This window comes from Artemia sp. Qi Xiang Cuo, chromosome 7 (genome assembly GCF_049724085.1).
Source record: "Artemia sp. Qi Xiang Cuo chromosome 7, ASM4972408v1, whole genome shotgun sequence".
NCBI lineage: Eukaryota > Metazoa > Arthropoda > Branchiopoda > Anostraca > Artemiidae > Artemia > Artemia sp. Qi Xiang Cuo.
Genome location: NC_142800.1, coordinates 65,947,439 through 65,960,851, shown reverse-complemented (window position 1 = coordinate 65,960,851; position 13,413 = coordinate 65,947,439).

Here is a 13,413-nt window from a genome sequence, read left to right as displayed (position 1 = left end):
AAACTTCAAAAAAGGCTCACTCAATTGGAAATTCAAAGGGCTAGTGCCGTTTTTAATAGTCGAAAGTGATTGGATAGCAACTAACACCCCTTCCGCGCCCACCATTTCCCCAAACACATCCAATAAAGATTTTGAGATGACCATTTACTTCCACGCAGTTCAAAGTTCAGGAAATTACCTTTGTACAGGACACTCACCCCAAAGTCTTCAGGGCAAGGGTTATAAGTTCTGCCCTTGGGGCCTTTAAGATTTTAATTGAAATCTTTGTCGTAGAAACTTGAAAAAGGTCTCAGTCGATTGGAAATTCAAAGTGCTACTGCCCTTTTTAATAGTCAAAAGTGATTTGAGGGCAACTAACCCCCCTCTCACGCCCACCTTATCCCCAAACACATCCAATCAAAATTTTTAGCTAGCCATTTTATTCAACGTAAGTGAAAGTTTTAGAAAGTAGGTCTTTAAGGATGAAAACCCCTCTCCCCACAGCCCTCAGGGCAAGGGTTGTAAGTTATTCCCTGGGGGCATATAAGGTTTTTATTGAAAGCGTTGTCGTAGAAACTTCAAAAAGGCTCATTCAATTGGAAATTCAAAGGGCTAGTACCTTTTTTAATAGTTGAAAGAGATTGGAGAGCGACTAACGCCCCTCTCACGCCCACCATTTTCCCAAACACATCCAATCAAAATTTTGAGATATCTATTTTGTTCAATGTAGTTGAAGATTCTTGACATTAGGTCTTTTAGGATGATAACTCCCTCAGCACCGTCAGTGCAAGGGTTGTAAGTTATGCCCTGGGGTATATAAAGTTTATATAAAAGCTGTTGTAGAAATTTCAAAAAGGACTCATTTGATTGGAAATTGAAATTGCCTCGTTAATAGTCGAAAGTGAGTGGAGAGCAGTTAACCCTCCTCTTACGCCCACCATTTCCCCAAAAACATTCAATTAAAGTTTAAAGATAGCCATTTTGTTCAACGTAGTTGAAAGTTCTGGAAATTATGTATTTAAGGATGACAAACCCCCCAGAGCCCCAAGGGCAAAGGTTGTAAGTTCTGCCCTGGGGGCATATAAGGTTCTTATAGATAGAGTTGTTGTAAAACTTCAAAAGAGGCCCATTCAATTGGAAATTGAGAGGGCTAGTGCCCTTTGTAATAGTCGAAAGTGATTGGAGGGTAACTAACCCCCCTTCTCAAGCCCACCATTCATCCAAATACATCCAATCAAAATTTACAGATAGGCATTTTGTTCAACGTAGTAGAAATTTCTGGAAATTAGGTCTTTGAGAACGACCCCCCCAAGCACTCAAGGCAAGGGTTGTATATGCCCTGGGGGCATAGAAGATTTTTATTGAAAGTTTTGTCGTAGAAACTTCAAAAGGGCTCATTTGATTGGAAATTGTAAGGGCTAGGGTCGTGTTTAATAGTTGAAAGTGATTGGAGAGTGACTACCGCCCCTCTCACGCCCACTATTTCCCCAAATACATTCCAATTAAAATTTGAGATAGCCATTTTGTTTAACGTAGTTGAAAGTTCTGGAAATTAGGTCGTAGAGAACGAGAACCAAATTAATAGCCCTTAGATTAAGGTTTTTAATTTAAGCCCAAGGGGTGTTTAAGGTGTTAATAGAAAGTGTTGTCGTTTCAAAAATGGCTCATTCGATTGAGAATCGAAGGGCCTGGTGCCCTTTTTAATAGTCGAAAGTGATTGGAAGGCTTGACGTTTTTATAGTAAAGATCGATGTGGGTATAATGTATTATTCTTTGTTGTTTTTGTTCTTTAGACCAGTGCGCTTCGTATCGAAGGAGTTGTCGTGGGAACTTCAAAAAGGGCTCATTCGATTGAAAATAGAAAGGGCTGATGCCCTTTTTAACAGTCGAAAGTGATTGGAGGGCAACTAATCTCCCTCCCCATCCCCCCCTCCCCTTTGCCCATTATGTTTAAAAAAAAAATGTTGCCATAAAAATAAATCAAAATGCGCTGTGTTATTGCTAGTTCCCAATAAGGCATCTCAGCAGTATCATAAGAACGACTAAGGGTATTATGTTCAAACTTTCGGGCTACTTCTGCTCCTAAAATTTAACCAAATCAAAATAGTGTTTAAGTGCATCCAAGCTATGAAAGAAAGTAAACAGATTTTTTTGCGAATGGCATAAAGTTTTCCATTTCAGATCAACTAGAGGAAGTATGAAACTAAATTAAACAGTACTATTTGTATCCAGATTTTTAAAAGTGTGTATGTTTTTAAAAATTGCTGGAAATTTTTCTTCAGCATACAAATAGCAGGCCAAACTATAAAGTCTTAAAAAAAAAACGAAAAGACTTAAAGTATTATTTTATTTTTCCCTGAAAAGACTATGTCAATATAAAACGAACAGAAATTAATAAAAAAAAACTTTTTCCACAAAATAAGGTTTTTCAAAGAAAAGTAAAGAACTCCATTAATCAAAAAATGAGCAAAAATCAAATTAAATCATCTACCAAGGGTGAAACCACCGCAAATCAGCAATGATGAATAAATGAAACCCAAAACGAACAGAAATTACAATAAATAACCGAGTCAAACTCAAAACGAGCAGAAATTAACATAAGTTGGGCGCAAAACTCCTATGCCTTCCCAAGGCCAGAACAAATTTTCCACTTTACTGAAAAAATACAAATGAATGTGTATTGTCAGTTTAATATACATATACTGACACTTAGTAATCAAAATGTTAATATTATTTGATTTATTAAAGTTATAAAAGTAATAACATTTTTCAGTAAAGTACAAATTTTGTTCTGGCCTTGGGAAGGCATAGGTTTGCATACAGGTAAAATTGTTGTGCCTACACCGGTTTTTCAGGGTTAATTAACTTTTTTTCTCTCTCTGGTATGTAGCAGAAAGACTATAATGTTGATCATTGGCGCCCATAAGCTGAATTTTAGGGGGGGGCTTAGCTGGCCTAATTGGCACTTCCAATGCTGTATAATAGAAATCTCAAGACAAAAATATAAAATATAAGGTGCGTCGTTCAGCCAGGGGGGATGGAGCCCCTCGCCCCCCCCCCCTTATGGGCGCCCATGATGTTGTTCCCTGGTAAATCTCTATTATCGTTTGTAATTTTTTTTTCACTTTTTTCCCTACTAGTTTATCTTAGTATATAATAAATATGAAAAAAAGGTTTTTAAAACTGAATGTAAGGAGCAACATTAAAACTTAAAACGAATAGAAATTGTTACAAATAAGAGAAGAGTTCCCTCCTCCTCAATACCTCACACTTCACACTAAAGTTTTTCAGTATTTTCAAAAAAAACTTCTTATTGTTCTAATTAACCGTCCCTTGTGTTTCAGGAGTCCTTCTTAAACAATTGGGATAAAAAGTTAAAAATCCTGCGTAAAGAGTGAGATATTGAGGAGGGGCAGCTCCTCTCATATAAACAATAATTTCTATTCGTTTTAATTTTAATGTTGCTCCTTCCTTTCAGTTGGAAAAACTTGTCCCTCCCCCCTAATGGAAATTTGCTCCTTCAGAAATTCCCCCATGGAGAATTTATCCCGCGGAAATTTATCCCATGGAGAATTACTCCCGTTGAGCCCACCCTCCCCCACCCACGGTAAAATCTAGTACGGAAATTTATTCCGGACGATTACCCTTAACAGCTCCAAATGTAAAATTGAGTAGGGAAAGAGAAAATAAGACAATAAAAAGAATTTCGTATAGGAATTCTGGCAAAGTCTCCCAGTGTAATATTTCTCCTAAAAAGTTCACCCCCCAGTAACTTCTCTCCCCATGAAAATTTCTCGGCGTGGAAAATCTCCTCAGCATAAATTCCATACCCCCCCCACCCACCAAAAAAAGTATATAAACTTCACATTAACAAATACTATTCGTCAACAATGGGAAAAATCCATAGCTTACAGACCTTTCCCCAGGGGCTGTGGGGGGACGGGGGTCATTTTATCCCAAAAGGCCTAGTTATTGAACTTTTCAAGTATGCTGAACAAAACGGCAGTCTCGAAATCTTGATCAGACGACTTTGGGGAAAAAGTGACGTGGGAGGGGGAGCTAGTTGTTCTCCAATATTTCTGGTCATCTAAAAAGGGCACTGGAGCTTTCAATTTCCGTTCAAAAGATCCCTTTTCCGATATTCTACGACCATTCGTTCGATACTGTCACCCCTGAGAAAAAAAAATACAAACACACGCATCCGTGATCTTTCTTCTGGTAGAAAATAAGAATTTTCATTTCCAAATTTAGTGCTATTAAGATTCTTTGACTTATCGTAGGTGCTTCCCCCATTTTTTCGTAAATCAGGCAAATTTTCGGTTTGGATGAATACCACTAAACTTGATGAATCTTATATATTTGGAATCAGCATTATAATCCAATTCTTATGATGCATCTGTTGTTTCTCAAAATTCCGTTTTTTTAGAATTTCGGTTGCTATTGAGCCGAGTCGCTCCTTACTTCGTTACCATGAACTGTTACCATATTGCTCCTTCCTTTCAGTTGGAAAAACTTGTCCCTCCCCCCTAATGGAAATTTGCTCCTTCAGAAATTCCCCCATGGAGAATTTATCCCGCGGAAATTTATCCCATGGAGAATTACTCCCGTTGAGCCCACCCTCCCCCACCCACGGTAAAATCTAGTACGGAAATTTATTCCGGACGATTACCCTTAACAGCTCCAAATGTAAAATTGAGTAGGGAAAGAGAAAATAAGACAAATAAAAGAATTTCGTATAGGAATTCTGGCAAAGTCTCCCAGTGTAATATTTCTCCTAAAAAGTTCACCCCCCAGTAACTTCTCTCCCCATGAAAATTTCTCGGCGTGGAAAATCTCCTCAGCATAAATTCCATACCCCCCCCACCCACCAAAAAAAGTATATAAACTTCACATTAACAAATACTATTCGTCAACAATGGGAAAAATCCATAGCTTACAGACCTTTCCCCAGGGGCTGTGGGGGGACGGGGGTCATTTTATCCCAAAAGGCCTAGTTATTGAACTTTTCAAGTATGCTGAACAAAACGGCAGTCTCGAAATCATGATCAGACGACTTTGGGGAAAAAGTGACGTGGGAGGGGGAGCTAGTTGTTCTCCAATATTTCTGGTCATCTAAAAAGGGCACTGGAGCTTTCAATTTCCGTTCAAAAGAGCCCTTTTCCGATATTCTACGACCATTCGTTCGATACTGTCACCCCTGAGAAAAAAAAATACAAACACACGCATCCGTGATCTTTCTTCTGGTAGAAAATTAAAAAAAAAAAATAAGTTTTTTAAACTGAAAGTAAGGAGCGACATTAAAACTTAAAACGAACAGAAATTAGTCTGTATATGAAAGAGACTGTCCCCTCCTCAACGCTTCGCTCTTTACGATAAATTTTTTTATTTTTTTAAAAAATAAAGTTGTGAGACAGAGTCAAACTTTAGCGTAAAGAGCGAGGCGTTGAGGAGGTGACAGTCTCTTTCATATACAGAATAAGTTCTGTTCGTTTTAAGCGTTAATGTCGCTCCTTACTTTCAGTTTAAAAAACTTGTTTTTTTTATTTAATTTTTGAACGTTTTTGAATAAATCCAGGTTTTGATCTTGGCTCACCGTACATGAATAATTAAAACAAAATTTACATATTAATTTACTTTTATTTGGTTAAATGGCTTTCTCGAAACTTGTTTAATTTTATTTACGAACGTTTTTATTAGTAATAAATATACGTAACTTACGAATTAACTTACGTAACGAACTTCTATATTCACATATTTTTAATACATTTATTAGGGGGTTCGCCTCCTAGTCAATACCTTGCTCTTTAAGCGAAAGTTCAAATTTTGTTCCAATTCTTTAGAAATGACCGCTTAATCACAAAGGCTGTTAATTAGAATAAATAGCTCTTATGAAAGTACTAAAAAATCTTTGGCTTAAAGAGCGAGACATTGACTACGGGGTGAACCCAATTATATATGTAATATTTTCTGTTCGTTTAAAGTTTCGATGTTGCTGCTGTTGCAGTTGAAATACTTGTTTTCTTATATTAAATTTATGATCTTTTTTTAAATAATACTGGGAAGTCCGGCGTCCCCTTCATAGCAATGTCCCTTCCCCCATGAAAACTTCCTTCATGGAAAGATCCTCCCACATAACCCCTGACCCACCCCCCCCACTACCAGGAAAAATCTCCCCTTAAAACGTCTTTATACTTCCAAATAACCAATACTATATGTTAAAATTGGGTAAAGTTAATAACTTTCAGCCCCCCCCCCGGGAAGTTCGGGGGATTAAGTCATCCTAAAAGACATACTTATAATATTTTCGATTATGCTGAACAAACTGGCTATCTCAAAATTTTGATCAGGTGACTTTGAGAAAAAATGAGCGTGGGGGGGGCCTAGTGGCCCTCCATTTTTTTGGTCAATTAAAAATGGCACTAGAACTTTCAATTTCCTTTCTAATGAGCCCTCTCCCGATATCCTAGGACAACTGGTTCAATACGATCACCCCTGGGGAAAAAAAAAAAAAACAAATAAACACGCACCCTTGATCTTTCTTCTGGCAAAAAATGCAAAATTCCACATTTTTGTAGATGGGAGCTTGAAACCTCTACAGTAGGGTTCTCTGATACGCGGAATATGATGGTGTGATTTTCATTAAGGTTCTATAACTTTTAGGGGGTCTTTTCCCCTTTGTTTGAAAATCAGCCAAATTTTCTCAGGCGCCTAACTTTTGATGGGTAGGATTAAACTTGATGAAACTTATATATTTGAAATAAGCATTAAAATGTGATTCTTTTAATGTATCTATTTGTATCAAAATACCGTTTTCTAGAGTTTCGGTTACCATTGAGCCGGGTCGCTCCTTACTTACAGTTCGTTACCACGAACTGTTTGATAAGAATTTTCATTTCCAAATTTAGTGCTATTAAGATTCTTTGACTTATCGTAGGTGCTTCCCCCATTTTTTCGAAAATCAGGCAAATTTTCGGTTTGGATGAATACCACTAAACTTGATGAATCTTATATATTTGGAATCAGCATTATAATCCAATTCTTATGATGCATCTGTTGTTTCTCAAAATTCTGTTTTTTTTAGAATTTCGGTTGCTATTGAGCCGAGTCGCTCCTTACTTCGTTACCATGAACTGCATGATTTTCAACTTTCTATTGCGGGAATGTTTCTTATGGAATATTCTGACAATTCCTGTGACATTCTTTTTTGTTACCGGTCGGCGATAATACGACTTATCATAGGCAGCGCAATCGCGCTGCCTAAGTAAAGAACGATGTTGGCACAATGTATTTTTTTTTCATACCAGGGCACTTCGTATCGAAGGAGTTGTCGTAGAAACCAGAATATTATTTGCACTTTACTGAAAAAAGAATACAAATGAATGTGCATTTTCAGTTCAATATACATATACTGATATTTAGTAATCAAAATGTTAATATTATTTGATTTTTAAAGTTTTAAAAGTAAAAACATTTATATTTTTCAGTAAAGTACAAATTATGTTCTGGCCTTAGGAAGGCATTAACCTTTAAAAACCTTCAATCCAGATTTATATCAGCAGGTCTTAAGAGTTTACAGCATTTGTGTCGGCACTTTCAGAAATTATCTAACAAGGGGCAAGCCTGCAAACATTGACGTGAATGAAGGGGGATGGAATAAAAGCTTTTTCGCCAAAAAATGTGTAATACTGCATGCGACTGCTACAACGCAACTCAGTGAATAATGCTCCCCTCAAATGGATTAAGAGGGGATATGATCCCTTTCCCTTTGCGTGCCCATTATGCACAAGCATAAAGTGATTTTAAAAGGATTAGAAATGGAAATAGAGAACAAAAGTGAGGCCAAAGATTTACCTTGTTGGGATTAGCATAAAAGTAAAAACTAAATATCCTAAAATGTTTTGAAAATTTGAATAACTTGGCGTTTATTTTTGTGTCTAAAATTTGTGCAACATTTGAAAAAAATGAAAAACTTTAACTTGAATATTCACTTTTTGTGCTGACAAATATTTTAATAAATGTAAGTCTTTGGATATGCCCCTTTCCAGTTTCGCAGGGATCATAAACAATCATCGCTGTGTGTTGTTGTTTTGCCAAGCTCGTTGTTTCCAGAAGAATAAAATAAATAGATTAAAAATGGGTTATGCAATTTTCGTGAAATCTTCAAAGACTTCAACTCAGCAAATACATTTTAGCCCTAAGGAGAAAGAAGCATTTTCTCGCTTAAAATTTGAATTTTCTACTAATTTGTATAAACATTTTAACAAATTCAATTCCCAAAGCTATTAAACTGTAGACAGTGTCGTATCCAGGAATTTGTTTGGAAGGGCGAGGGGGTATTTACAAAAAAATTTTTCGGAGAAGGGGAGTTATAAAAAAGAACTTTTAAAACCGCATCAAAATTTTGTTTATTTTCATTTTTGTTCCGTTTTTTTTTGAGTCGGACAAAAAAAATTTTTTTGGGGGGGGGAGGGGTTCAAACTCCCCCCCCCCCCCTGGATACGGCCTTGATGTCAGCCTCGTAAAGCGAACATGGCATTTTAGTTTATGACTGCCTATAGATTTCCGTACAAGGAAATCCGAAGGCAGGGTTTTGAGCCCTGCTCATGTTTATTTTTTGCTCGTTTTGAGTTTGACTCGATTATTTATTGTAATTTCTTTTCATTTTGGGTTTCATTTATTTATCGATGCTGATTTGTGGTAGTTTCATGCTTGGTAAATTATTTGATTTTATTTTTGCTCATTTTTGGTTTAATGGAGTTCTTTACTTTTCTTTGAAAAACTTATTTTGTGGAAAAAGTTTTTTAATTAATCTATAGAAAATAAATAAAATGGAAACTATAAATTCACTCCCAAAATAAACCTATGAAAGGCAGGCCCGGATAAAGCGGGATTGGAGTGATGAGGCCCAATTGAGCCCTGCATTTGAAAGGGCTTCGCGTTACCATCAAAATGAACATTTTTTTTTTTTATTTAAAGCAAATTGTTTTTGACGATAAGGGATAAATTATGAATTATTCAAATAATTAAAAATATATTTATTTTAAGTTTGTATTGCTGGATGAGATTTATTAATGTGTTTATTATTATATAATATGAAAACTTTATAATGTTGAAAAGTTAAACCTTTAAAAGTGCATATCTAATTTATTGATTTTAGTCGCGATAGTCCTATATTAGAGAGATTTTGCACTACGTACGTGAACTACTTTACGCACGTGAACTACTGTGCAGGTACATTTTGTTTTCTATATTTAATGTATAGAAAAGGTCCCGCAAAAAAATCTAATCGGGTCCTGCGTTTACTCAATCTGGGCCTGATGAGAGGTGAGAAACGGTGCGAGTTTTGTAAAGCTTGTTTATTCTACTTTCCCACATGAATGTTTAAACTGTTACAAAACAATACTAATAAATATCCGCGAAGAAAATTATTTCCACAAGCAAAGATGTGTCTCCGGCGCCAAAACTTAAATTTATTAGGAATTATTTTGCAAACAATTTTTTTTTCGAGCTACCAGAAAATGGCTACTGTTTTAGTGAATTCCTTTAACAAACCAAAACAGTGTTGAGGAAAATCATTGAAAAATTAATTTTGAGCGCGAAATCTGAAAATTCAAAAAATTAGAATAGAAGCAGATTTGGCAGAGCGCGAAACCTGAAGATTCAAAGAATTAAAATATAATGCAGAGTTTGCAATTCAACAACTATCTGCAAACGGCTTTAGGTTTACAGTTTTGTGTTGAATGGTTTTTGTTTTTGCTCGTTTTGAAGTTTAAATGCTTACGTTTGAAGAATATATTTTTTATTTTCGTGCCAAATCCTGTGAACAACGGGTTTGTTGGTAAAATTTTTTATAATTTTTGAGGGATATTTTATACTATTCTGGAGGATAAAGATTCTCCAGGGCCATTGCTGGCGCACAGGACGTCAAATAGGCGTCAGTTGCTGGGTTTTTTTTTATTGGGAAAAGTGGAAAGCTTGTCGCCCAACCTTGCTTCGGCGGGGATCGAACCCCTGGGCCCCATATTTCCAAGCAGAGCATCATTCCACTGTGCTGCAACATAGTCGATTCTATAAGCTAAACTTTTGTTTTTCCTGAAAATGAGTTAAAGAACAGATTATTTTAGCATACTAAAAATGATAGAAAAATTATAGCCGATCCTTGGAATGTGAAATTTGGTCATTTGTCAGTACAAGCAGTGTTTTTCGGCATTTTCCCGATAGAAAATTGGATTCTCTAGGATTTCCAAAGAAATTAACATTAATGAAAATGTTATTGCCAAGCATACTAAAAATGGAATTTGATTCTTTAAATTGGTTAAGTGGAAACTTATACAGCAATATACATCTTACAAAATTAGGAAAACCCGGGAATCAAATTTTTAATGCAAAAGACGTTCGACGCAGGTATGCAGTTTTAAATATTAGCGGGCGCCCAGTTTAAAAATAAACAACATGCGGTAAAATCAGCAGAAAAGGATGCGAAAAAAAAATATCATCATGGAGCTGAAGAAAGTGTAACTTTTCTGATTTTTGTAGAAATAGATAAAAACTGTAATTAATTGGCAGTAAAATGAATAAACAAAAACCAATAAAAGAAAAAACATTGATTGAATGATTAAAACTAGGTAAGAATATAACCCTAACATCTTTTGACCAAATAGGAAACGAAAAGAAATATATATTCCATTGAACAGCAAGACATTCGAGCTATGCATTAACATGTTTATTATTAAAACTCTTCACGATTAAACGCTCAGATTTTTAGTTAATTGACTTGCCTATTGGACCATATTTTTAGAAGGACCAATTAAGCTATCCTGTTTTGTTGTATTCACACCTTTAGTTAAGTTCAACATGTCAACAGAGTCCTTTTTTCTTCTTATATGACGGTGTAACGTTCGTTACTTAATTTTGATATATTCCCGATAACCTATATTTGTTCAATAGCAAACGGTTGTAGCGTTCTATTGATTGTTGGAATGCTTAGCTATAATATGCAGGTTAATTGGGCTACAGAGTCGTTCAGTTTGGCTTTTTGTGTAAACAGAAAAAATTTCCGCTAAACCTAAAATGGAGCCAAGGGGCCAAAAATGCTTTCATTTTCATGTCCTTTGTAATTTAACGACTTACAAGCGTACTAACATTTATCTATTTACGAATGTTAATTTTTAGTGGATTTTTGAAAGTCCAATTTTCTTTTTAGGGAAAAGCGGGGTAGCAAAAGCACTGAATAAAGGTAAGAACCCTGGCACAAATGGTATATAATACAAATGTGCAACGAGCCTATGCTGCAATGTTAAAAAAAGGTCGGGAATTAAGCGTGCGTTGAAGCTATTTTTGTTGACACCGATGCATGTTAGAGAACGGTTTTGCCATGTTTTACATCATCATGTAAGACAAACTTTCAGTGCTTGTTGAGAGGAATTTTAAACTAACTAAGCGACACTATGTGGACATAGGTTTTCGATTTCCTTGGATTATACGTAACTCTTTACTTTTCTTTGAAAAATTTCCTGCGGGGAAAAATTGTTTTTAACTAATAAATCAAACGATCATACGTGTTTAAACTGATAAGGATCCACAAAAATATACCATAGTTTCATAAATTATATTTAATTGTCTCAAATTTCTTTAGTAAATGTCAAATGGGGTGCTACCATTTCATCTAACCGTCACAAGCACTAAACGTCATTTCGTCGACAAATCCTTCAGAACCACTAACCGTCAGAACGTTGACAGTTATAACATCGACACGTCAGGACATCGACAAAAAAAATTTATAATTTTGTATTATAGTAATAATTATAATAATAATATATTGCGAAAACAGGCTTGTGCCTCGATCTATAAATAAGTATATAATAGTTTAAAAACAAATTTCAGCTATATATCAGCACATCAGGGGAGTGGGGTAAAGCATAGCATATAATAAATATGTAACCTAACCTAACCTAGGTACGGTACCTTTTCCCCCCTAAACCCCAAAAAACTAAAGTTTTAAAATTTTAGATATTATGATGGATTTTGTCGATGTCCTGACGTGTCGATGTTATGACTGTCGACGTTCTCACGGGTAGCGATTGTGACTGTCGAGGAACTGACGTGTCGATGTTATGACTGTCGATGAATGGTTCTGATGTATTTTTTGTCGATGTTATGATGGATTTTGTCGACGTCCTGGCGGCAGTGGTCCTGACATATCGATGTCCTGACGCCTTCACTGTCAAATGATCTGAATTAGCTGACTTTTAATAAGCAACATTCATGGAAACATTTTGGGAAAAAATTGAAGAAAAACGAGCAGAAGCACAAAACTTATCAGTTATCAAGAAATTGCTCAGTTGGGTTTCTGTTTTGTATAATTTTTGTCTGTAGGTCTGCATCTACGGCAGGTTCAACCCAACGCTCAACAGAGCTTACAATGATCTATTGCAATAGCTTAATGGACAAGAGTAATAACTATGGTCTATTGAATATTTGAACAAAGTTTAAATGAGATGAGATATGAGATATACATTTATTAAAAAAGAAAACAAACACTATTCGCCTTTCGCCTGCCAAGAAAGGCAATAAGCTTGAAAGGGCAAGCGAGGTTATCAGTCTCAGCTAATTAAAATAACATTCATACCTTGCTACTCGACACACAAGGAAATTATCTGATGAAGGAATAAAGGAAAAAAGAGAGAAAGAGGAAAAGACAAGAAGTAGATAGAAAAAAAAAGAAGCAAAGTAAATTGGGGAAATACCTTAAATAGAACGACAACCTGGAGTGGGCTTGACACCAAATTCACTCACAAGATAAAAGAAACTTCTTTGCCCCTGACTTGAAAGCCGAAAGACTAGGCGCATTTTTCACACACTCGGGCAATATTTTCCAAACATGGGGACCATAATGGCGAATCACAAAGGATGCCCGAGTGGTGCTCCTAAACTCATGAGTTAAGTCATCAGCTTTTCTTGTATTATGATCATGACAGTCTCTGTTAAAAGTAAAAATATTTTCAAAAGCAGGGGTGAGCAGCTGATTCAAATATTTATGCGAGAAAATTGCGACTTGGTAATCTCGAATTTGGGATACATCCATTAACTTATTCTTTTTAAAATGCTCATGAGCAGGAACCTCATCAGAATTATCAAATTCAGATAATAATTTTACAGCTCTATTCTGAAGTTTTTGTACTCTTTTAAAACATGTTACAAAATTACTTGCCCATATAGAGCATCCGTAGCTAATATATGGGTAAAATATAGAAAAATAAATCATTTTCAGGATCTTTTTTAGGACTAGATTTTTAATTCTTCTCATCACCCCAAGGCCTCTTCTTAATTTTTCAGCTATTGCACTTGAATGGTTTTTCCACGACAGGTTTTCATCAATTAAAAACCCCAAATACTTCGTTGTTGCTACTCTCTTTATCACATTTTCTTGAACCG